We start from the raw sequence: 25,313 nt of genomic DNA on the forward strand, positions 1-25,313 counted from the left end.
CAGAATCCAGAAATAACTTTTAATCCTGCTCCCTTGCATACAAACTGAGATGAACAATGGTGCTTCTTCTAAAGATCTCCCAGTTGCAAAGAGGGTACAAGTGGGGAATCCAGATGTTTAGTCCCACCAAACAAAAAAATATTCCCTTTTGGAATTAGCCTTCATGTCATCTGTACCTTCTTCCTCCATACCCTAAACTTTACACACATGAGTGTTCTCCTTCTTTCCCTACATTCACTGGTGTAGATTCATCCACATGTATAAAAGTACCCCTCCTACCTTATGTTATTTTTTTTTTATAGATTTTATTTACTTATTCATGAGAGAGACAGAGAGAGAAAGGCAGAGACACAGACAGGAAAAGAAGCAGGCTTCCTGCAGGAAGCCCGATGTGGGACTCGATCCCAAGACCTGAACCAAAGGCAGACACCCAACCACACTGAGCCATCAGATGCTCCAATACAGGACTAATAAACAAGAAAAGCCTTGCCACCAAGGGTCCCAATGGTCTCACTTTAGAGGATATGAGAACAGAGAAGGTAAAGATTAGTCTAAAAAGCAGTAGTATTTAAAGAGCCATTAAAGAAAACAAGCAGGTAGTGTCACCCCGAAATAGGAGGATTACCTTTGGATTTTACAGGGGTGAAGGCAAGAAAAGGAATACTTAATTTTCTTCACACCAGAGAAGGCTCCAATGACAACTTTCTTCTTGGATTTTCTTGCCTACACAAGAAATTTTTCTATTTTTTTTCTCTCATTTTCTTTTTATAAAAGTGGAGAATAGAGCCTTTTGCAGTTTCTAACTATCCTAATGACAGGCTCAGAGAGATCAACACATCTAAAAGGGGAAAATAATACTGTGTAATAACATTGTTAATAATGGCAATAATATACCCCACTCTAAATGTACAATATCTTAAAGAATTGAACTTTCATTACTGCCATTTTTTGGCAAATGTTGTGAACGGGTGTGGGTGGACTTGGAAAAAAAATCTATATATTCACACACAAATTCTGGAAACACTGTAAAACATGCTATTAATCAAATGAAATTTTTACATCGATTTTCATTATAAGATGCATGTATATACACATGGAATAAAGGCTTGGATCAAGAATGAAACATATAGCATGGAGACTCCAGCCAACTCTGTACACTGAAAAACAGAAAAACTATTTCTAAATATCAGTAATATTTGAAATAAGTACAGTGAAATAGAGATAATGTCCCTTTGGAGCTCATTTTATGGGAATTGGCGATGCACCCCAAAATGGCTCTCCTTCCGACTCAGTCTAAAGCAGTTTCTTGGCTCCCAAAACAAGTTTCTTCTATAGTGGGCTATTATCTTAGGCTACCTCATAAATGTATGGTTAATACCCCTAACTGGAGCTATTAATATGCTTAAAATCAACTGTAAGTTCTTTACGTTTAAAAGAATTGTCATTATGTAGTATTTTATGTAAGCCTGGAATTTCACATAACAAGTTCCTTTCCATCCTCCCTCCTCGTCTTGCACTTGGATGGTCTTCCCACAGGGCTAAAAAAAGGTAAGGGAACTCTTTCCTGTCTGAAAATACACTAATAGTGATGGACCAATCCCAATCATTTTCTTCATCACCATGTGTTTCCCTTCATCTCCCAAACCTAACTAGCCCAATGATGCTGCTTCCTCATCTCTCTCTAAAATCTATTCAGAGATCAGCTCTCCAGAGTTCAGGCCACTCCTGGCAATAGGTCCCCAGGGCGCTCAAGATAAACTGCCAACCCCCCACAGGGCTTCTAAGGCTTGTTAGCACAGAGCTCTTGCCTGCCATTTTCCCAAGACGTGCAATCCACACATGTGGAACCACTCTCGGTGCCCCACACCTAGGGCTTGTGAACAAGGAACTCCCTCTGAAGCAGTGGTTCCTCCCCACCTTCTCTCATCTTCCCTTCTTCTTTGGGATCTCAGGACAAATTCCACATCCTACAGACAGTCTTCCAAACCAGCACCACTCTGCTCCCTTCTTCTTAGCAAGTCTGGGGCTGGCGTCATTCTGGGTGCTCCTATAGCACCTTATTTTCATTCAGGGCATTGCAAGTATCATATTAGGATAACTGTCTCCCCAGCCAGATTATGATAAACATGATGGGCACATACACTCTGCCTCTTTTTCACCTAACAGGCAACAGTGCCTAACACAGAGATCTCAATTTGTTGAATGAACAGAAGAATAAGAAAGGGAATTTGTCTGGGGTGTCTGGGTGGCTCAGTGGGTTAAGTGTCCCCAACTCTTGGTTTTGGCTCAGGTCATGATCTCAGGGTTGTGAGACTGAGCCCCACACCCAGCTCCCTCTCTTCTTCTGTCCCTTCTCCCCTGCTCTTTCTCTCTCTCTCTCTCTCTCTCTCAAAATTAAATAAATAAATAGATAATTGTAAAAGAGTGGGGGATGAGTTTAAGACCCTGATGACACATTACTATTAAGAGTATATAGTATCAGAATCATTTCATATTTCAAATTCTGTATAAACACAATTTTCTATTAGAACCATTTCCAATCAAGTTATTCATTAAGAACGTTTTCTCTTAATGTTCCAGTGTGACTTTGCTTTCAATTTTCATTACGGCAGAATTTTGCAACAACTCCCATATTCCAAGATTTGTAAGCCTCAACAGATTTTGTATAATTTCTTAAAAAATGAAACAAGGATTAAATAAACTCAAATGAGCAAATTAAGTCTTCAGCTATTGCTCTGAACCTCCTGACACATCATTTACTTTGTTTTAATAAGTACACCTGATTCACTACATTGTGGATTCAGATCCAATGCTCTCATCATGTCATCTTAGAAAAGGTGGCCTGGTATGCTTCCTTTGTTTTTATGAGACAGAGGCACTCAGAGATCTTTAATTTTCATAGCTGAAATGCTAAGAATAAGTAATTAGCCTAATAGTAATTGTTCTAACTTCATCATTAATTAACCACTTGAAATTTATTTGAGCTTGGCAACATTCAACTGACATTCTTCTATGGTCTCTTAACAATCATTGAAACTTTTCACAGAAAAAAAAAGGTATTTCAAGCAGCCTTTAGCTACAAAGTAGCGAACACATTTATGTGAAGATTCTGCATGCATTACTTCATCTGTCCAGAAATCCTATGATGTAGGTACTACTATCATCTCGTTTTTATTGATGAGAAAACTTAGGCTCAAAGCTTAAATAACTCTAAGCCCCAAGGTCACACCATTACCAATGGGCAGAGTGAGGGCGTGAAAATATTATACCATCTATTAGGCTCCAGAAGCAAAAATTCAGATTTTTTTCTTTCCTTGTTTTAACCCAGCCATATGCTGTAATAGGCTTATAATGTGATAATTTAAAGGTTTTACAGACGAGCGATTATGCCATCCTGTCTAAGGTAGCAGTCTTGACTACATTTTAAAACTTCTACATTATAAGGAACTGGACATGATGCAAATTTTCAACCCGGTTACAGATTTTCCATGTTATGTTCAGCTGTAAAATCATCTTAATTCCATTTCCAGCAATAGAGAGTACCTGAAAACATGGCTGTCTCTTCTATTCTGTCCATCACAGCGAAGACTAATAAAAATGCTGAATCATATAAGGTTCTAGACAACCTCTACCGAGGTATCAATATACATGGGCTTTTTGGAATTTAAATCATGGGTTAAAAAGTGTTATTAAAAAAAAAAGTGTATCTTTTCTTTCTAAAAACTTGGGAGTTGAGCTGTCTGGTGCCCATCATCAACTCCACTTCCAAAGGAACAGGAATGACTGGATGCAGCTTCTCAGATGCCAAAAGAAAGGACAGTCTTAACTAGTTAATTCAACAAAAAAATTGATTTTGGTGAAACCAAGGGGTCTTTGGCACAGGTACCAGGAGCTGTTGCTCCCTGACTTTTATATCTAGTCACAAACTGCCTTCAGTAAAGCCAGGAAAATAATGTAACTCTCCTACCTCATGGCATTGCACCGCAATTTGGGACAGTAACTGGGAAGCAGACAGAACTTTAAAGATTACTGACCAAAAGGCAGTGCTCAGGGAAACTATGCACCAAAGCAACACCCTAGAACAGGCCTCTGGTAGAACAATCATGTCTATCTATCCCCTGCTTGAGAACACGACCACCTTGACATAGGCCAAATGATTTGATCCATTCGTTGCTTCAGTCAAACATTCACATGGGACACATTTTGCTACAGTGATCAGAAGGGCAGAGCAAAGTAAAAATTTCCCAATTTCCACACAGACCTTTTAATTCTACTTCTTCAAAATCTTGGATGTCTATATTGCAGCAGCCATGTGAAACACACACATAGGTAATTAGTATCAAAAGCTAGGTGGCATACATAGTAAGTACGTCACACCCAATGGAAATACACACAGAGGCAGATCACCTTCCAAATGGTTCCAACTTTGGCTATAGGATGTGGCTGAGAGAAAATATTCAAGACAGTAGAATTCTTTCATTATAGCTTCACTGTCCTCTAACCTTGGCAGAGACAGTGATGGTAGTATGATAACACTGGGTCTATTTTTGCCAAAAATCAACTTGCTAGGAATTGTTTCACCAAATGATCGACTTGGGAAATTGGCCAACTCACTCAAAACTTGTATCTTTTGGGGCACCTGGGTGGCTCCTTGGTTGAGCATCTGCCTTTGGCTCAGGTTATGATCCTGGGGTCCTGAGATCGAGTCCTACATTGGGCTTCCCTCCTGGAGCCTGCTTCTCCCTCTGCCTATGTCTCTGACTCTCTCTGTGTCTCTCATGAATAAAAAAATAAAATCTAAAAATAAATAAATAAATAAAAATAAGTTTTAAAAAAAATCTTTAAAAAAAAAACTTGTATCTTTTAACTATTTATGATGTTGACATAATCTGTAGTTTTAAAGGGCCTTTCGAAGACTTCTTTGATGCTCATATTGATGAAGCCAAGGTCTCAATTTGTCTGAAATTTTGCTCCAAGCTAGTGCTACAGCCTACCTAAAACTTATTCTGGAATTTTACTATTTTCTAGTCCAGTAGCTTTTGAGAATAATTTATTTTAAATCAAAGGGCTGTGCACGCCTTGAGTGCCATGGAGTTCACAAATGATAATAGGGAAGGTTTATTTTTACAACACATTTTTCATACATTAAATGCATTCTGTACTCCTCTCAATTCACAAATTTGCTAACCAGTGTAACTAGATAAATATGTTGCTTCCGTTTTAAGCAACTGAAAGGCATTCGGTATATGAAATATCAATGATAAACTTGGCACGCAGCTGAATTGGACTGATAAATATTCCTGTTGCCAAGTGTCTGCAGTGAAATTGCTATAGAAAAATTAAAACCAAATTAAAACTAATTAATGCTTCCCACCAAAAATTTCAAAAGCTTTTGCAACTATTCTATGCAGTGAGATTTGTGATAAACTTTACATATAGTTAACACAAACATATTTTGGGCAGTGGATAATTTGGAAAATTGGTTTTTAGGCAAACTGATAAATTAGAGTTTTGGTAAATACAACAAAACTGCCATTCAGTTTATGCTGTAGCAAACTGCCTTTAGGAGAATTATGCATTCAGTAAATTGATCATTCAGTACATTAGGGGGTGGGGGGAGGTAAAGTGTGACGGGTTTTCAGATAATTGGCCTCCCCTCCCAGTCTCACAGCACTTTAAACTTAATATCCAGAGAGCATCTAGTTCAAGGCCTCCATTTCAACAGGAAACCTGAGACCAACAAACCAAATGGATTTGTTAGTATCAGAGCTGGCATTAGAACTCAGAACTCCTGATTCCCAGTCAAGAGCTCTTTCTAACAGAGTATGGTTTATAAGAGAAGAAAAAAGGAAGGCACTCAAAAAGAAGTAGCAAGGCCTGCCAGAACCTCAAAGTGCTTATTATACAATGAGAGAAATGCTCATAACAGGGAGAATGAAATCCTAGAATAAGAGGGTCTCTTAGACGTTTCCAAGTTTCTTTCTCACATAAATGAATAAGGCACTGTTTTTGGGTGTTTAACAAGATTTCTAGTAAGTCAAACTTTGTATGTTGTGTATGGAGACATCAACTAAAATGGTTCACCAGATTTTATAATCTGTAGAAATTCTGGATCATGTTGTAATATTGTTTTGTTGAGGTTTTTTTTTTTTTTTTTTTTTTTCTCAGCTACATGGAGCATTACGGTGACAGAGGTTCAGTATTTTATTACTATATAGAGTGTCTCAGTGTTTCAGGTTCACAGTTTTATTATTACATCATCTCTGTATATAGTGTATAGTACACAAACTCACTGTGTTTACACTGAAATAAACCAAAAAGACTAATTTCTAGTTTGCCAAGAAGAAGGGGTAAAAGGAAAATTCACCACTGCAGTAATTGCCACTAAAATAAACAGGGAACAAATTCTTAATTTTCACTTGCAGCAAATAAGTGTAATTTTGGGGTGTGAGACAGAAACCTTTTAAATGTAATGGTTTGTGTAACAGCTTTTATAAGGTGCACTTTTCACTGTCAAACAGCATAAAATGCTCATGAGGGTAATCAGTTTTAGATGGCAGGTTTACAAGCTTTCTACAACTTGTACTATTTATCCATGTTAAAATGTTTTGCAATTACCTCTTTCTGTATTACATTCACACTTTCTTTTAAAAAGATTTTAAAACTGTTTTGTACGAATGTAACTCCCGAATCCAACCATATTGCTTGACTTCTTTACTCATCTGATGCACACTGTTGATTTTTATTAACTCACAAGTTGTCCTCAGCTCATTTACATAGAAGTAGTATCCCTGTAATATTGAAGGATATTAAAGCAAGGTAGAAGCAAACAAACTCCCAATATAATCTATTCAAAAATTGTATCTTCTCTGTAACCTTTCCTATGAAGGTAACAGAAATGATTTTCTTGTTGTACCAAAATAGGAAGCTAACATTTACATATTATATTCAAAACCATATACAAATATGAGCTGATTACTTCTCAAGGTTCCATGGAGTCATTTTTCACACAAACCAGATTTATAAGGATGGTGTTTTCTTCATGTGACTGAAAAGTTATTTACATATGAGAACTCTGTTCCTTTTCCTTACAGGACTCCTTACTCAATATGGAAGGATATATTCTCTTCAACTAAGACGACAGGAGAATTTTCTTAAATATAGGCTAATACATCATTCTTCCCTAGCCTTTTTCCCACTCTCTCCATCCCTTTCTCTCGGTCTTCTCTCCCTGGCCTCTTGCCTCTTTCTCACTTTGTGCCACCTTCCTAAAAGTTAAAGACCTAAGGAGATGCAGTTAAATTATAGCCACAGGACAGCCCCTCCAAACTGCTCTCAGCCTATAAGCGGAGTCAGCAATGTAGTTTAATTGTGCCAATCTTTTTTTTTTTTTGAGATGATTTTTGTGCATCTAAACAACTAATTTTGACATTAACCACAGGCTTGACCTTAGTTACAGCATTTCATTACAGACACCAAAGATGAACAACTCTACTATCTCCAATACTTACAGGTAAGCCCTTTGGCTGAAGTATTTGGTGTATCGAAATAAAGCATATTGTGAAATCAGATCACCAGTGCTGAATAATCCTGGCTTGTACCTCCCAACTAAGTAGAAGACCACTAAAGGTAATCACTAGTCATGTTATATTACTTTACTTTGTGTGGCTATGTTCAGAGCAATTTAGACTCAGAAACTCTAAGATTGGCCATGTCCTTCAAGGTAACAACCTTAAGTCACTGATTGGGCCATGACCTATCTGTTTGAATCTCCATAATGAGGCACTTACCATCCCATTTCACCAGGGACACTATGAATTACAGAATCTTGCTCTTAATATAACCTCAGGGTAATGCTACTTTAAGTACGCAAATAGTTATAAGCAGCAGAAAGGCAAAAGAAGCAAACAACTTGGGCAGCCCCAGTGGCGCAACGGATTAGTGCCGCCTTCAGCCCGGGGTGTGATCATGATCCTGGAGACCCAGGATCAAGTCCCGTGTCGGGCTCCCTGCATGGAGCCTGCTTCTCTCTCTCTCTCTCTCTCTCTCTCTCTCATAAATAAAAATCTTTAAAAAAAATAAGCAAACAACTTAATAAGGATGGATTTATTAATTCATTTCGTTGTCTTTTCTTCTTAAGAGGGCTCCAAATGAAAATATAATTATTTTCCTAAAGTAAATATATTGAGTAAAAAGTTATAAAAGAAAGGTGCAAAGGGTGACACTGGCATTTCTAAGGTTCAACAGCTGTTGCTCCAAAGCCACGTAAGTCAGTGAAACTGGTGAGTCCCTGAGGTGGCTGCTGGAGATGCAATGCAATTACAACAAAAGCTATGGGCTATTTCCAAAACACAAGAGGCCATCCATTTTTTTAGGCATGCCAACCCCATTACAAAATTATTTTTAGAAAGAGAGGGAAATTTATGACTATCTGAACTTCCAAGGGGAAAAAAAGTACAAATTTCTCACTTATTAAATTATTGCTGCTGGCAATTCTACTGTAAAATTCATTTTTCTTTCAAATTGGATATTAATAAGGCTACCACCAATGCTGAAAATCCGTGTTTATTATGTAATGTGTGTTGAATAAAAACCAATATAGAAAGAGAATAGGGCAAATTTAAAAAAATAAAATTCTATTGTGTTTTATATTGATAAATCTAAAAAAGTCATGTCTTATGTTGGTTCTTAAAGCACAGGCTTTACGTATCTGAAAATTTATCTCAGTTTAACAGGGAAAGCCTTAAGACCCAAAACACCCTTTCCTTAGGAAATATATAAAATACATTAATTTCTACAAAATGTGTTACTTTATAGCAACATTTAAATTTTTTCTTAGTTACCTTTTCTCTTAAAAAGAACTTGCCCAAAATGAAACATCTCTATCTTCTTAGGATATTATTAAAATATTTGTTAAAGCGTAACATAGCACGCACCAAGCAGAATTTAAGTGATTAATTTAAGTGATTAATGTTCCTTTCCAAGAATAGATAATCAAATTATTTTTTACATGGGAGTTAAATTTATATTTCAGGGATATCCTATTCTAGTTTATGATTTGAGTTGCTCAGGAGTGAACTCTTGATTAAAAGAAAAGAGGAAGCCCTTCAGTATTTAGAATATACTCTTTTTCATGTATAGATGTAACTTGAGAAAAAGAAAAAAACCCTCAATAGAGAAAATCATTTAAAAGTACCGTAGATTCTGGACACAATTTCTTTGAAGAACTCATCCCTGCTTCCTTTTCTTTTTGCTTTGAAGACAAGGAATGCTTGCCTGTCATCCATGCTTCCTGAATATGGATTTAACCTAACAGTTCACTGCTATAACACCTTCAGAGTCAAGATAGTTAGAACAAATATAAGCTAAGTTCTGCAGTACTGTATGGCAGTTCTCTTAACTGTGGGTAAGGCTGCAAGTGAAAAATCTTTTATGCTTTTTTGCAAAGTATCTCAGTGTGGGAGGATGAATACTAAGTAATAAATTAGGAAACAGAAAAAACATACATCCTCTACCTAGAGAAAATGAAGCACGGTAAGGCAGATGTTTTGTTTTGCTTAAGATTTTACTTATTTATTAATGAGAGAAAGAGAGAGAGAGAGAGAGAGAGAGAGAGAGAGAGAGGCGCAGAGACACAGGCAAAGAGAGAAGCAGGCTCCATGCAGGGAGCCCAACATGGGACTCGATCCTGAGTCCCCAGGATCACACCCTGGGCCAAAGGCGGTGCTAAACCGCTGAGCCACCCAGGCTGCCCAAGGCTGGTGTTTGGTACTCAAGAGTCTCCCAATAAATCAAGATTGAGTTAAATCTTCAGCTACTTACATCCCATTTTTTAAAGTGACCATTTATTGAATGCTTACAACTAAATTTAATACTTTCATTCTCAACCACCTTGCAAAATATGTGTTGTTCTCTACTTCATACAAATGGGACCCTGAGGCCCATAGAGACCCAACTATTATCCAAAAGTTCCACCACTCATAAAAGACAACACTAGGATCCACAAGGAATTCCATCTGACTATAAAACATATGTTCTTGCCATAGTCCCTATGCTTACAGGTTTTTATTTGTTTTCCATATTTCCAAATGAATGGAAACAAATTTGAGTTTCAAATTTGAAATCTGCAACTGTTATAAAATGACACTCCTAAGAGTAAAATCATGGTCCTGCAATATCAGTGAGAAATTTACAAACAGCAGGGACTTCTTCAGTATTCATACACATGCCAGTTCGGAAAACTCAAAGATACAATTGCTGTCTTCCCAAAAGAGCATATTACATTAGGTAGGATTTTAATGGGTTCAAGAACTGTTCCCAAACTATTTAAGAATAAAACTCATAAATTATGTTCACAACCTAGTCCCACCCAAATTCAATAAATATTCAGTTGCTAAAGGCCAGTAACATCAGATGCTGGAAAAGATGGCAAGATGAGGAAATCATTCAATTCCTGACAGCCTCCACTTTGATCTTTCCCTAACAAAGACTATTCCCCTAAGATACATCCTTGTCCTTCTGCATTCCACTCTGCACACACTGTCCCTCAAATAATAGTTTGCAGTTTCAGTGTTCACTTGTATATTATGATGACCTTCAAATCTATTCTCCCAGCCCCTACTTCTCATTGACCTAAATTCTAGCCCCATAATATGAAATGTCTCTTTGCAAATGCAACACAATGAGATCTGTGACATTCACACTCTCTGACCCCTCAACCTCTCTCTCTGTGTGTCAATGCCTGGAAGATAGTGGGTGATGTTCCTGACTGTTTCAGCCTCTAGCCTTCATGGAGCTTTATTCACTATCTACATCTCCTCTAAACTCTGAACCTATGTGGTTTAATTATCAGACTCACTCACAGTAAGTAACCTCATCTATGTTAACTATTTATTACCGACATAGATACAAATGTTTCTAGGTCTAAATGACAGAATAAAGTGGAAAGACTGTGAAAGTAAACTAAAAGCACTTACTTGGGAGTCAGGCCGTAACTTCCATAATAACCCTTACATGGCAAGTATTATTGAAATCCTACAACACACCAAGCAATTTAACTAGGTGCTTTATAAATTCTGACAACTGAAATGGAAAACTAATACTATATGAGTACAGAGAACAATTGATGATTATTACCCACATTTTAGGCATAAAAATTAGAATAGTTACATAACTTGTCCAGGGTCACATACTTAGCAAGAAATAGTACTAGAATTCGAATCTAAGTCTAGCTGACTTAACAGACCAGTATCCCTTCTGTTATGCTATGTTGGGCCTGTTTCTGCCATTTACTAAAGTCACTTTAACCTGAGCCTGAGTTTACTCATCCAGAAAAAGAAAGGATGTTATCATTGTCCCTATGGGAGGAACAACAAGCCAGTAGGAAGGCATCTGAAGTGAGATATTTTTCCAAGTTCCTACATATGATTCCAGTATTGTCCTCCATTCCATCACCCCAACTGCTGCTAAGGATCTTAGCTGTTCTTATGCTATACATTAAGTGGTATAATATTGTACAAAAGTACACTGTGATAAGTTAAAGAAGCATATTGTAAATTATAAAGTAACCACTGAAAGAATAAAACAAAGAGGTATCACAATAAGCCAATAAAGGAGAAAAGAAGGAATCATAAAATTCTTAAGTAATGTAAGAGAAAGAGAAGAGGGAAAACATCCAAAGAATAGGTAGGACAGATAAGAAAACAAACAGCAATATGGTAGATTCAAACTTAACCATATCAGTAATCACATAAAATAGAGTTTAAGCAAACCAATGAAAAGGGAGAGGTGTTCAAATCATATGAAAAACAAAGACCAAGCTAAATGCTATTTGTAAGAAATCCACTTTAAATCTGGTGTCACAGGTTAAAAGAGGACTGAAAAAGATATACCATGCAATATTTTAATACCAAATGAAGTAAATTTCAAAGCAGAAAATATTACCAGGAATAAGACAGGTCATTTCATAATGATAAAAGAGCCAATCCATCAAAAGAACCTGCAGTCCCAAATGTTTATGCATCTACAATCAGAACTTCAAAATACATACAGCTAAACCTGACTGAACTAAAAAAGAGATAATGGTAAAATGCATTATCACAGATGGATATTTGTAACATTTATCTTTCAATAATTGATATAACAAGTAGACAGAAGATCAGAAAGGATACAGAAAATTTCAGCACCATCAACCAACCTGACCTAATTACCAGCTCTGGAATATTCCACCCAACAATCTCAGAATACATATCCTTCCCAACTACACACTGAACATTTAGCAGGACAGACCATATTCTGACCACCAAACAAGTCTCAATGAATTTCAAAGAATTCAAATCTTATAAGGTAATTTGATCACAACAGAATTAAATTAGAACCGATAACAGAAAAATGTCATGAAAATCATCAAATACTTGGACACTGAATAATGTACTTCCAAACAACCCATGGGTCCAAGAAAAAAAATAAATAAAGGAAATTAGAAAGTTTTTGGAACTGAATGAAAATACAACATATTCTAATTTATGAGATGTCTTACCACCCCCTATGAATATGAGAGAAGGAAAAGAGTTAAATGATTTAATCAACCAACAGATTTTTCAAGTAAGCAAAATAAGAATTTAAGAATAAAAGGAAGGATTGTAAATTCATAAAATATTAGATCTGGAAGGATCCTAGAAATCTTTCTAAAATCTGTAAACTCACAAAATTTACAGAGGAAACTGTTCCAGGAAGAACATATGATTTGCTTAATAGGGTTTATAACTGTAAATATTTAAAAATGAGCAGTCTCTGCTAGTAGCTACATCACACAGATATCTGAGTTCTTGAAATGCCTATTTTCACCCAATAAAAAGCAGATAAATGTTTTGTAAAGACAGATGTGCACGTCTGTTGGCCTGAGACTGACTAATGTGAGCATTTTGTGTTTTATGTGTAAGTTCTCTCTATTTGAACATGGAGCATATAGCAACCGAGAGTACTGAATTCTTGATCCACATTGCCCAAATTAATAATCTGGCTTTATCACAACTGATGGCCACGACACTGGGCAAGTCATTTCACTGCCAGTGACTGTCTTCTGCACTGTGAAACAGAAATAAACTGTAAAATGAGAGTAAGTAGTTCCTCCTATGCTATTTCTAAGGACTAAACAAGTTAATGCCTTTTGTGGGCTTACAACAGTGCCTGATAAAGAGCAAGAACTCAAAAAAAAAATGACGATATTAGAAAGCACTGTTTTATAATTACTTGAAGCTTATTAGTCAAGACAATGACTTTAATTTTTTTTAATTAGGTGACATCAATTAAAATAGGATATCAGCACAGAAAAATGGATGGCTTCCAATTCATAAGTGTTAAAAAAAAAAAAAAAAGCTTAGAAGTTATTTGAAAGCCAGTGTCAAAACAAAGCTGGGGCAACTTCTTTTCAAAGCAAGAGACAATGATCCAGTGAAAAATTATCTATGATGTGAAGTATTTTTGGATCAACCAACAAATTTAATACTATCACATATGAAGTTAAGGCTATCCTGCTGCCTTCTACTATTCCTTCTAATGTGTTCCATTCAACCAGAATTTATGGATTCAAATATTACAATTTTTTAAAAAACAAAACATTGATTTCTAAATTTGTTTTTAAATAGATAAAAGGCAGCATTCAGCAGTATATCATTTGAATGAATTCCATTTGGTATAAGAAAACAAAATAAATGTGGAACACATTTCACATTTTTATTTTATGCAACTTCAGGGCTTTCAACACTGCATATATTACTAAAAGCACAAAAATAGATGCTGTACTATCAAATTGTAAAGAATACCAAATTCATATAATTATACTTTATAATTTCTTCCAAATGTAAAAGGACAAGTTTTTTTAATTAAAATAATTTCATATGTCTTGTGTGTTCCAGAATAAGGTAAAACAAGTATATTTTTACTAAGTATTTCCAAAATTTCATATTTTAATAAAAACAACTATTTGTAACACACGCTCTGTGCTTTTGACAATGACACCAAAGCCTCCTCAGCTGGGCTAAATGAGAATGTGCCTGCATCAATACGGTAACAACATATCAAATAATCCTGACTCACTCTACTGTTTAGAGAGGGACTACTGCAGATGAGTAGATTTTCTATACGTATAATATACCTAAAATTTCACTTACAACTTTAGCATTTTAAGACCATCCCTCTCTTCTCCTCAGACCATACAAGGCACTTTGTCTTCATACCGCACATTATGAGGAAGTGGGCCCTGATGGCACATAAAGGCAATGAGAGATGATCAGGACAAGGCTTTCTGCATGGGGATGCCCAGACACATGTTCCTCTACGCTGCTTCGGTCTCCATTCGTCCCCAGTCACCCAGTAGATTAAAGTTCTCTCGACGTGTGTGCTGCTTCCTTGGACTTTTTTCGACCAGCAGCTTTCACCAATGGGAGATGGATCAAGGCCAGGAAAACACTCATGCAGGGGTAGAGTATTAACGGGGCATTCCATTCACTAAGCCTCATGCCTACGGAGAAGATGATAGAATCTGAAAACAGTAACTCAGGGCAAAGTAAGAAAGCTAAAGTGGTTGTGAAGGCTGATTGTGGTCAGCATTTACAATCACCATCAAATACTTAGTTAAGCTTGACCACTTACAAAATTTTTGCATACATGGTTTTATTTGACCCACGCAGCAGTCCCAGGAAGACACGGCATAGACTTTTTTTTTAAGATTTTCATTAAAAAAATAATAATAATAAAATAAAAGATTTTCATTTATTCACTCATGAGAGAGAGAGAGAGAGGCAGAGACACAGGCAGAGGGAGAAGCCGGCTCCATGCAGGGAGCCTGATGTGGGACTTGATCCTGGGTCTCCAGGATCACGACCTGGGCTGAAGGCGGCGCTAAACCGCTGAGCCACCTAGGCTGCCCGACATTTTTTATTAATAACTATGTAGTTTACAGGTGAAGAAACTGAAGCAAGAAGCTTAAAAGACTTGTCTAAGGTTACCTTAACCAGGAAGTGAGCAAGAACTTGGCTTCTATTTTCCTCAAAACTAAATACAGCTTCCACAGTCATTCAACTACATCACCGCATCATGCACAGATAGAAGGCAGAGGGACACAGTGACAGAGGCAGTTTTCACAGGACACAAAGTCAGCAACTATTCCTACAAACCACGGTATTTTTCCCTAACTGCCTTTAATCATCAGTCCTTCTCTCCTTTACTTCTTTCCCTCTCATTCCTGGTTCTTTCCTTCCAATAACCCAAGATGACAGAAATCATTCTATTCATTTAAAGCCCTAAGATCCTGATCTGAGCAGCCAAGAAGAACCCTGGGTCAAAGCAGAATCCAGCAAATAGAGATCCTTTTCTCCTACAAAGTCCTGGGGCTATATCAGAAACTGGCCTAAGGTGTAAAGAAATTTATGGAAGTCTCAGAGGTACATATTTCCACTATGGGCATAAAAAGCAGGCAAGCAACGAAATCATTGATCTCCTGCACCTGGACTGACTTCCCTCTGCCCCTGTCCCTGGCCATACTCAGGGACTGGATTGGAACAAACACTCAGAATAATGAACTCAGTCACAGTAAATAGCGAAATGAAGTATTAATGAATCTCTGAAGAACTACCCAAATCGTCGTGTGAAGTCTTTACAATGTGTTCTGGACTCAGGGCTTATGTTGTCTGCAGGATTAAGTCAAAACCCAGTGTGTGGAAGATGCTAGCAAAAACAATGGACATGAAACCCCTACGTAACAAATGCACTTACAGAGTATTACTTTTAAGAGCTCAATATCGTCCTTTCCTTTAAAACCTAAATTTTAATACAGAAAAAAGGGAACATTTATATAACCAGACATCCAACTCCACAGAGATAACCGTTGTTAATATTTTCTGGTCTATTTTATGAAACTGTATGACAGAAGGAGTGTACATTTTTAAAGCAAATACTATCTCATGCTTCTTACCGTATAGAATAGCAGTAGATTAAAACTCTTAGCGTTCCAAGTCCTTCCTCTGTGTGAAATCATTTAATCATACCACTAACCCAATGATGTTATGTACTATTATCCCTATTTCACAGATGGGGAGATTGAGGCATGGAATGTGTTCACTATAGTTATAGAGGTGCTGTATGAGACAAATGAAACATGGAATATAACCCTGATAGAGTAAATCTGTCTTCTTTACACACTTCCTTCTACTACATTTTCTCTTTCTGTTTCTCTGCTCTTCCACCTCCAGCAAAATGCACACGAGAGCCTATCACTATGTTAACTCCAGCAGGTAACTTGAGCCCATCAATTGGATCTATAGTCCTGTTGATGGGAACTATTCGCTCCAAAAGCTAAAAAGACTCTGATTTCCGGAAAGAAAAAAAGAAGGAAAAATTAATATAAGGAGATCTGATCTGTTCTCTGGAATAGAAAAGGTGCATTTTCAAGAAAGGGCTGTAAAACAGCTATCGAAAGGACCAGTAACACAGGAAGTTGCAAAAGAGAAGTCAGCCCGTGGGTTTTACTCTAGGTGAAACATACCGAGCTCAAACCACCCTAGCATAGGTACTCCTCACCTGAGAGGAAGACAGGTCTTGCTTCAGCCTGGTAGACTTCTCTCTACATTGGTTCACTGATCCTGAAACAAACTTGGGCTTTCTGTGCTGTTGTTGTTGTTGTTGTTGTTGTTGTTGGTGGTGGTGGTGGTGGTAGAGTTGCACATATGTGTGTGTGTGTGTGTGTGTGTGTATATATATATATATATATATATATATTTTTTTTTTTTTTTTTAAAGATGACCTGAAGTCAAAGGCAAAAACACAATGACTCTTCTGTCCTTGCATGGAGTGGATCTATCCAACCTTACAGGATTCTAAGTTCAAAAAAATAAAGGAATTTTGACTCATTAGTGAAGGAAGAACCCTTCTGCTGTCTTATCAGAAGCACCTCTTCTCTACCCTCTGAGGCTATTGGGGATAAAAGATCTCTTAAGGGATTTACAGTTCAAATTCAACAACCTGAATCATTCATCTGCTAGTTAAGAAGGTTCCATAATAAGTCAGAGTTACTTACTTGCTTTGAAAGTAAATAGTATAAAGAAGATGTGGTTTATGTATACAATGGAATATTACTCAGCCATTAGAAACGACAAATACCCACCATTTGCTTCAACGTGGATGGAACTGGAGGGTATTATGCTGAGCGAAGTAAGTCAATCGGAGAAGGACAAACAGTGTATGTTCTCATTCATTTGGGGAATATAAATAATAGTGAAAGGGAATATAAGGGAAGGGAGAAGAAATGTGTGGGAAATATCAGAAAGGGAGACAGAACATAAAGACTCCTAACTCTGGGAAACAAACTAGGGGTGGTGGAAGGAGAGGAGGGCGGGGGGTGGGGGTGAATGGGTGACGGGCACTGAGGGGGGGGCACTTAACGGGATGAGCACTGGGTGTTATTCTGTATGTTGGTAAATTGAACACCAATAAAAAATAAATTTATTATAAAAAAAGAAAGTAAATAGTAAATGTTATAGAATTAAAATATGATAGTCAAGAAACGAAGAGACACCAACTGAGCACCTGCTACATATAAGGGCCTGCTATATATGACATATTAAGGGACAGAGGGTCTTGTAAAAATGAATAGCTTCAAAAAGAAATTTACTTCAGAAATGTGATTTCTACAAGATTTCAGTATGATGCCTGACTGGACTATTACAATGGAAATGTCTTTTAAAAAAAAATACAAAAAAAAAAAAAAAAAGCAGCTCTACAAAAATAGTACTCTTGTCAGAAAGCTAAACATCTGCAAGAAACATGATAATTCTGAAGATAAAAGATGAAAACAGAAACTATTTCCTTACTGTAGGATGATACTATCAAAACACTCAGACTAAACGAGTCCTCTGATGACTACAGGCTGCTTTTCTGACATCAGTTTGACATTACCTCAACATAGGCTAAGAATTCTCTTCAACTTAAAAAAAACAAGTGGATGTGTATGAACTGGAATTACCATTGTATGCTGTAGCGGGAATGTAAAATGGTACAACCACTTCAGAAAGTACTTGAGAAGTTTCTTCTAAGTTAAACACACACTAGCCATATGACCCAGCATTTCTACTTGTAGATAGAGATATATATATATATATAACATTATCTGAAAAAAGACTTGAACACATATATTCATAGCAGCTTTGTTCATAACAGGCAAAAACTGAAAACAACCAGGTGTCCATCAATAGCTGAATTGTGGTAAATTTGTAAAATGGAAGACAAATCAACAATAAAAAGAAAATAACCATACACACAACAGCATGGAGATGAATCACAGCAATGCTATGGTAAGCAGGAAAAAAAAAAGGCACAAAAGAGTGCATATCATATGATTCCATTTATGTGGAATTCTAGAAAACAGATCAATGTTTGCCTGGTGCTGTGGATCAGAGGTGGGCATGACATTAAACAGGGGCACAAGGAAACTTCGTAGTGTATGAGCATGTTCTAATCTTAATTGTGGTGGTGGTTATATGGATATAAATTTTTAAAACTCAATTGGATGCTGTGAAAGGGCATATTTTCAGGAAGGTATTGCATATAATGCATGTATTTTAATTAAGGCGATTAAGACACAAGAACAAAATTTTGGAAGTAACATTCTGAAGAGTCAAGTTAATATTCCCACTATGCTAACTGCACTGTTCAGATCACACTAAGGGCATGATGTCTACTTCTACAAACATTTTAAAGAAAGCTGAAGATTAAAGACATTTAAGAGGAAGGGAAGTTTTATGGGGAGGGGATCTGGCAATGCTGTCCCCTATAAGAAGTGACTGAATGCTTAGTGTGGTGACAAGAGATGAAAGAGGAACACATAAATGCCTTCATGTGTACAAAGCGTTACCTTCTAAGGGAAGAAATAGACTCCTACTGGGTGGATGTTATAAACACACAGATTTTGTCCTCAATGGGTAGAAGACAACAATTACTCTAATTAAAGTTCAAACTTAAAATCAAATCTCATTTGTTGAATATTCACCCTATCCCAGATACAATGGCATGTGAACCTTCTGAAAAAGTAGTTACTGAGTTCCTACAGGGAGCTCTTCCTGGGGGCTTCCTGGAGAAGGCAGTACACAGTATAGCAGATCAAATACCCTCTATTAAGTTTTGTTCCCTTTATAAAAGGAAGTAAACTTTCATGATTTCAAATTGCTGAGCTCTACGGCTGCTACTAGTACCATGCCTTTCATATCTGGGTGTTTAATAAACATTTTTCAAATTAAATTGTGCTTTGCTTTTTTTTTTAAAAAAAAAGATTTTATTCATTCATTCATGAGAGACACAGAGAGGCAGAGACACAGGCAGAGGGAGAAGCAGGCTCCATGCAGGGAGCCCAATGTCGGACTCAATCCCGGAACTCCAGGATCACACCCTGAGCCAAAGGCAGATGATCAACCACTGAGCCACCCCGGCATCCCTGTGCTTTGCTTTAAAAAATACACTGCTGTTCATCACTAGCATGTCCAATGCAGAGTTCCTGTTTGGTATAAGCTACCTAATGGTAAAATTCTACTCCATGGGAAAATAGAACACATTTTAGAATGATTTACTTTCAGATGAAATTTCAAGTATTACTAACAATCCCCACCCACCTCCCAAAATTGTTGACAAAGAAAAAGATAACAAGGTGTGTGTCCTATAGACGTAAGATGTTCAGCCAGGAAAACTGTGTTCTTTCCTACTGTCAGGAGAAGAAGAGTTCCCTAAAGATAGGAATAAGAGAAAATTTAGATTTAATGTGGATAATGCCATGTGTGATGAACATTAATCACCTCTCTTCACATTTACTCTCCCCCTTTCTTTTCTCAGAAACTTTGGAGATCTACAGGTCCCAAAGAAGTTAATTCCATCCACCCTTCACTCCAGGGATGCAATACACACTCCAGTATACATATAACAATTAGGACTTTCTACCATTATGGCCACAGGAATTAGTTCTGAGGTGGAAATATGACCTATACTGCTTGAATCAGAATGAATATCAGGATTTTTGTTAGAAATACTGAAACAAATAATATTTTTCCCAATGGACATAAACATGGAAACTGTAAGACTTGGGAGATACTAGAAGCCATATCAGAACTGAGACAGGAATACCAGAATGAAACCCATACCAGGAAGCCAGAATGAAATAATGGAAGTCACTGTGCTCCTGGTGACTTCCAATTATATATAAATGTAATGAATGTAGAGAACCTGGATTTTGATTCTATGTTCCTCCGAAGAATGGTAACTTTTTTCTTCAGGCAATATAATTACTGGCTGAGCATCCTGAATTTATGTCTTTTTGGGATGATTTTCAGGAAAGCTCAAGAGGTTTCACAAGCTCCTCTACTTTGGCCAGACCAAACTTCTATCTTTGTCTTCCCTCTGAGATCTTGTTTTAACTTGTTAAGGTGGATGTAGAGTAAGCCTTACTCCAGGATGCAGTCCTTCCTCCTAAAGTGTGGACTTTTTGGTTCACAGGTAGATGTCTAAGATGTTAGTAACATCTATTTGCCTGGGACAGAGCACTGATGTCTACCAGTAATCTTTAATATGTCTTTGCCCTCTTCAGTCTTTTTTAAGCTCACAGGCTCATTCAGCCTATATGTAGTCCACATCTTAGCCAGGGATTCATGAGAAGCCCACATTTAGAATTCTGGACCCCATTTCTGTACAGCTTTCTCCCTTTTGGTGCCCTGCTCCAGATCCCAGCTGCCTCAAAAGCCCAAAACTTTGACCTCTGCCTTCTCAGCTCAAGGCACCACTGCTCCTGTTTAGACTCCATATCCTTGTGACACACTCAGGAAACTGTCTCTCATCAGAAAGCCAGGGCCAACATGGAGCTCAGACCTGCTGAGAACCTCAATCTCTCCACAGACTCATCTGATTTTTGAGTATGAAGCACCCAAGCATTCTTCCCTTTAAATTCCTAGTCATGCTAATCTCCTCCTTAAACCATTTGCCTCAGATCTTTTCGGTTTGCCTGACTGATTCACTTGCAAAGTAATGGGATAATCTGGGGGCCAGATAGTACTCTGGATAGCTAGATATCTCCATGGTCTCTTCTAAATTACCATGTATCTTTCATGGCTGTTTTACATCTGCTTTACATGTGCTTTGTACAACAGAGACATGGACTTGGGTGTCTCTTCCTATTTTAAAGCCTTCAATCTCCTTGAAGCAGCCCATGAAGTCACAAATTCTCATCTCAGCAGTTCTGTCAACCCATAGCCCATTTGCAAAGCTAAGATAATGAGCACAGGGTGTTATACTATATGTTGGCAAATCGAACTCCAACAAAAAAATATACAAAAAAAAAAAAAAAATCACATTGAGAATCCACGAAGCCCCACACTGTAGCTGACTTTGGCCACCAGTTTAGCTCACTCTTTAAGGTTCTCTTCATCACTGATGGTTGTCCAACCAAGTGATCTTTGGTATTCGAATCATGACTATCTTATAACAATAGAAATAATCTATCTTTCTGGAGTAACCAACATAATTTTCAATAAAGAAAATGGTATTTAAGAGAATAAAATGATGTTTTCAACAATATTCAAAGGAAATTTACAAGTAATCTAACACTTAGAATATATAAAAGCAGAGTGCTATGGACCAAAGCTTGGCATGAAAGATGGATAACATACAAGGAACTAAAACATTGAATCTTAGATCCCTTTGCTTCAGTGAAGTTCAATTAATTCCTAAGAAGATCTAGACCCTAGGTTCCAGCTCCACCACTGGTATACTCACTGGCTAAAAACTTGACTTTTTTAATAATTTCAGTTTTCTTATAAATAAGGTGGACATATGAACATACACGACTTGGCAATCTCTGAAATACCAGTAGCATCATATAAACAATTGTGCTTCAAAAGCACTTCATAAATTTTGTTTTTAAACTAAGGAACCTTATGTTTTTAAAAACTAAATTGTTATTATTTTTATTATGTCACCATGACACCAACATTCTTAAATTTCCTAGGCCTATTCTCCATTTTTCATAATGGTATAAATCACAAAGTCTGATCAGTCTTTTGAATTTTTAAATACTCTTTACATATCAGACTTCAACATAGGCTATTTGGAGTACAGATTACAGGCTTAAAATGTGTTGAACTACTGCTTTTCAAAAGAATTCAAATACTATCTTTTTCATAAACTTATCACAAACAAGTAAAATTGCATCTCTGTTGTTCATTCTAGGCAAATTGTTGACAGTCTAGAAAAAAAGAGCACCACATTTAGTCTCTGAAGGACCAAACAGTAGTTGAAGCTTTGTAGATCCATCTAGTCTCTCTTGCAACTACCCAAATATGTCACTGAAGTATGAAAGCAGCCACAGAAAATACATAAACATCCAGATATTGCTGTGCCAATAAAACTTTACAAAAACAGGCTATCAGCTGAATTTCGCCTGAAGGCTGGAGTTTGCCAGTCCCTGCTCTAGAACTGTGCTTCTCAATCTTTACTACACATACTAGTCACATGGGATCTTAATGTAGATTCTTATTCAGTAAGTCTGTGTAATGTGTGAGATTCTGCATTTCTAACATTCTTCTAGTCCACTGATGATGATACTAGTCAAAGGATCATATTTTTGAGTACCAACGTTCCGATAAGCTCTATAAGAAGGCATCTAATTATCTACTGTGTAAAGTCTCAGTACCTAGAACAGTACCCAACACATAATAAAGCAAATGTTTAAGGAACATATGAATAAACAAAGAATATGCTTCTAATAGAATGTTATGCTCTGCCTCATATCCTTGTTATGTGTCATCCTTTGCTGTGTCATCCAGTTTGTATCATGTTCATCCTAGCTTTTAAGCCTACCAGATCTAACAGTCTCTTTAACGTGGCAGATTTCCTAATAAATGTTACTGAGCTAAATCACTAAATCACAGTCTTGGTCCATATAGATGATACAACAGCTAGTTGTTACTGACAAATTCATTTCAAACTCTTCTAGATTTCACCCACATGGTCACCTTTTCTTTTCTTCAGGATTCAACCTTCCTTATACTCCAATACCTTTGTTCATACAACTTTCCCTGGTAGAAACATCCTCCCCAATCCATCAAGTCTAAACATAAAAGTCATCTCTTTGGGAAAGAAGGCAAAAAGAAAATGTCCTTCCTCTCCCTGCCACTTCTCCATTGGCTCCAAACCTCTATTTCAGTCCTGTGTATCTTCTTCAAAGCACTTATCACATTTTATAATCATTACTTGTCTGCTGCCATTTCCGCTACTAGAATGTAAGTTTCTCATGGTCAAGATCTACATTTATTTCATTAACCACTGAATCCCTAAATAGCACAGTTTCTTACCCAAATGGGCAAAAAAATATTTAGAGATTGAAAGGACAGATGATTATTTATGTTCACAGAGAATTTATTTTGTTGTCCAATGTTTAGAATGCAGCTCTTAAAGTAAAAAGGCTGCCTTTCATGTGAATGGGGCCAGAGTGTACTTTATGCTACCCTCTCAGCAATAGCTAATTAGATCAACAATGGACACCTAATCCAAGCTGGTCCTTGGATTTTCTTGCTCCTTGGATTTTTGGAACGGGGATCTCTATCTAGGCTGGTCCCTCTAAAGGGTGGTGATGGGTGACTATATTTGGTCATGTGCATCTGAAATTAAATTTATAGAGTATGAAGAAGAGAGAGACATGCAGATAGAAGCAAATAGAAAAGATGAGGAGTGTACTATCTAGGTTCCTAATGGCATATTTCTGTTGCTCATGAGGCCAAGCTGTTCTTTGGGATTGCAGGAGTTACTCCAATAACCTTTCATATTTCTGTCTTAGATAGATTGAAATGGGTTTCCAATACTTAAAACTAAAAGAATATTAAAAATAAAACTATCTTTCTAACTAAATATATCCAGCTTATAAAGACTGCATAAAAACAAAAATATACATAATAGCACATGTGTCAAAATAGCACAAAGGGAAAAATCTAAAATTGAGGAATCAAATTTTTTATAACCAGAGCCTAGTAGTCAAAGGTATGAGTATTAATAAACTTATCTTTAGTGAAAGAATAAATGTTATCAACAGATAATAGCACTAATATGAAGACTGATATATCCTTTTTTTAAAAATTTTTATTTATTTATGATAGTCACAGAGAGAGAGAGAGGCAGAGACACAGGCAGAGGGAGAAGCAGGCTCCATGCACCGGGAGCCCGACATGAGATTCGATCCTGGGTCTCCAGGATCACACCCCGGGCCAAAGGCAGGCGCTAAACCACTGTGCCACCCAGGGATCCCGAAGACTGATATATCCTTAAAAAAACAAATAATTCTATTAATTGTTCCAGGAAAACATTTGCCATCATTGAGCCTTTGGTTCCAAAATTTTTCAAAATACTTAATTCTGGGTGACTGGTCCTAAAACACTTTTAGAGGAAAAAATTAACAATTATTGCAATGAGCTGACTGTGACAACAAATATTTCTTTAACCCAAAAGAAAAAGGAGACAGAAATGCCAAGCAATATTTGAATTAGAAAAAAAAAAACTTGAGCAGGGAGGAAGGATAGGAAATCATCACATCCAACTGGAATTCTATTAGTCAGACATTAAGAAAGAAGATGTAAAAAAGCAATGGGTTTGAGCCAATAAACTCCCTAAGAACCTCCCACAAGCAACCACCTAAAAATATGAATCAATTCTGGTTACGCCTGCAGCCAACTACTCCTACTTAATTTTTAATTTTTTTATTTTAACTCCAGTTAGTTAACATACAGTATAATACTAGTTTCAGGCATACAGTATAGTGATTGAACACTTCCATATATCACAGGGTGCTCATCACAGTAAGTGCACTCCTTAAACGCCATCACCTATTTAACCCATGCCTCCCATCTCTTTCTTAATTTTTTAAAAAATATTTTCTAATTGAGCAATCCACATTTCTGTTAGGAAGTTAAAATGGAAACGACAAAATCCTAGCAGTTTTCTTTTATAGCACAATTTAAAGTATCCATTATTTTCCAAGCAGGCAAATGAAAATGTCAAAAACATTCTTGCTGTAGATATTTAGTTGTTTTCTGCCAAATTAATGAAAGGAAAATATTGCACTTTGAATTGGTTAATTACCATGAATCCTTCTGCAAAGGGCTCCTGCTTGCAGAATTAAGCCAGCTCAAGTTGGCACACTGCCCTAATATTCATGGAGACTAGACTATAGGCTCCACTGTACTCAAGAGACATTTAGTTTTTGGCATCCATTCATCAGCTTATAAACCATCAGC

The 25,313-nt window shown here is 36.9% G+C and overlaps 1 protein-coding gene across 37 annotated transcripts in view; it reads right to left on the minus strand.

Moving 5' to 3' along the window:
- Positions 1-25,313, minus strand: part of RFX3 (regulatory factor X3) — a 287,131-nt gene that overhangs the window by 169,936 nt on the left and 91,882 nt on the right. For 2 of the 37 annotated variants that reach the window (XM_077908547.1, XM_077908560.1), the window contains exon 2: positions 14,172-14,260. The exons of the other annotated variants lie outside the window; for them this stretch is intronic. The gene's annotated coding sequence lies outside the window, so the exon portion shown is untranslated. The remainder of the gene's footprint in view (positions 1-14,171; positions 14,261-25,313) is intronic. 37 annotated transcript variants of the gene reach the window in all.

Source organism: Canis aureus, chromosome 1 (genome assembly GCF_053574225.1).
Source record: "Canis aureus isolate CA01 chromosome 1, VMU_Caureus_v.1.0, whole genome shotgun sequence".
NCBI classification, from domain to species: domain Eukaryota; kingdom Metazoa; phylum Chordata; class Mammalia; order Carnivora; family Canidae; genus Canis; species Canis aureus.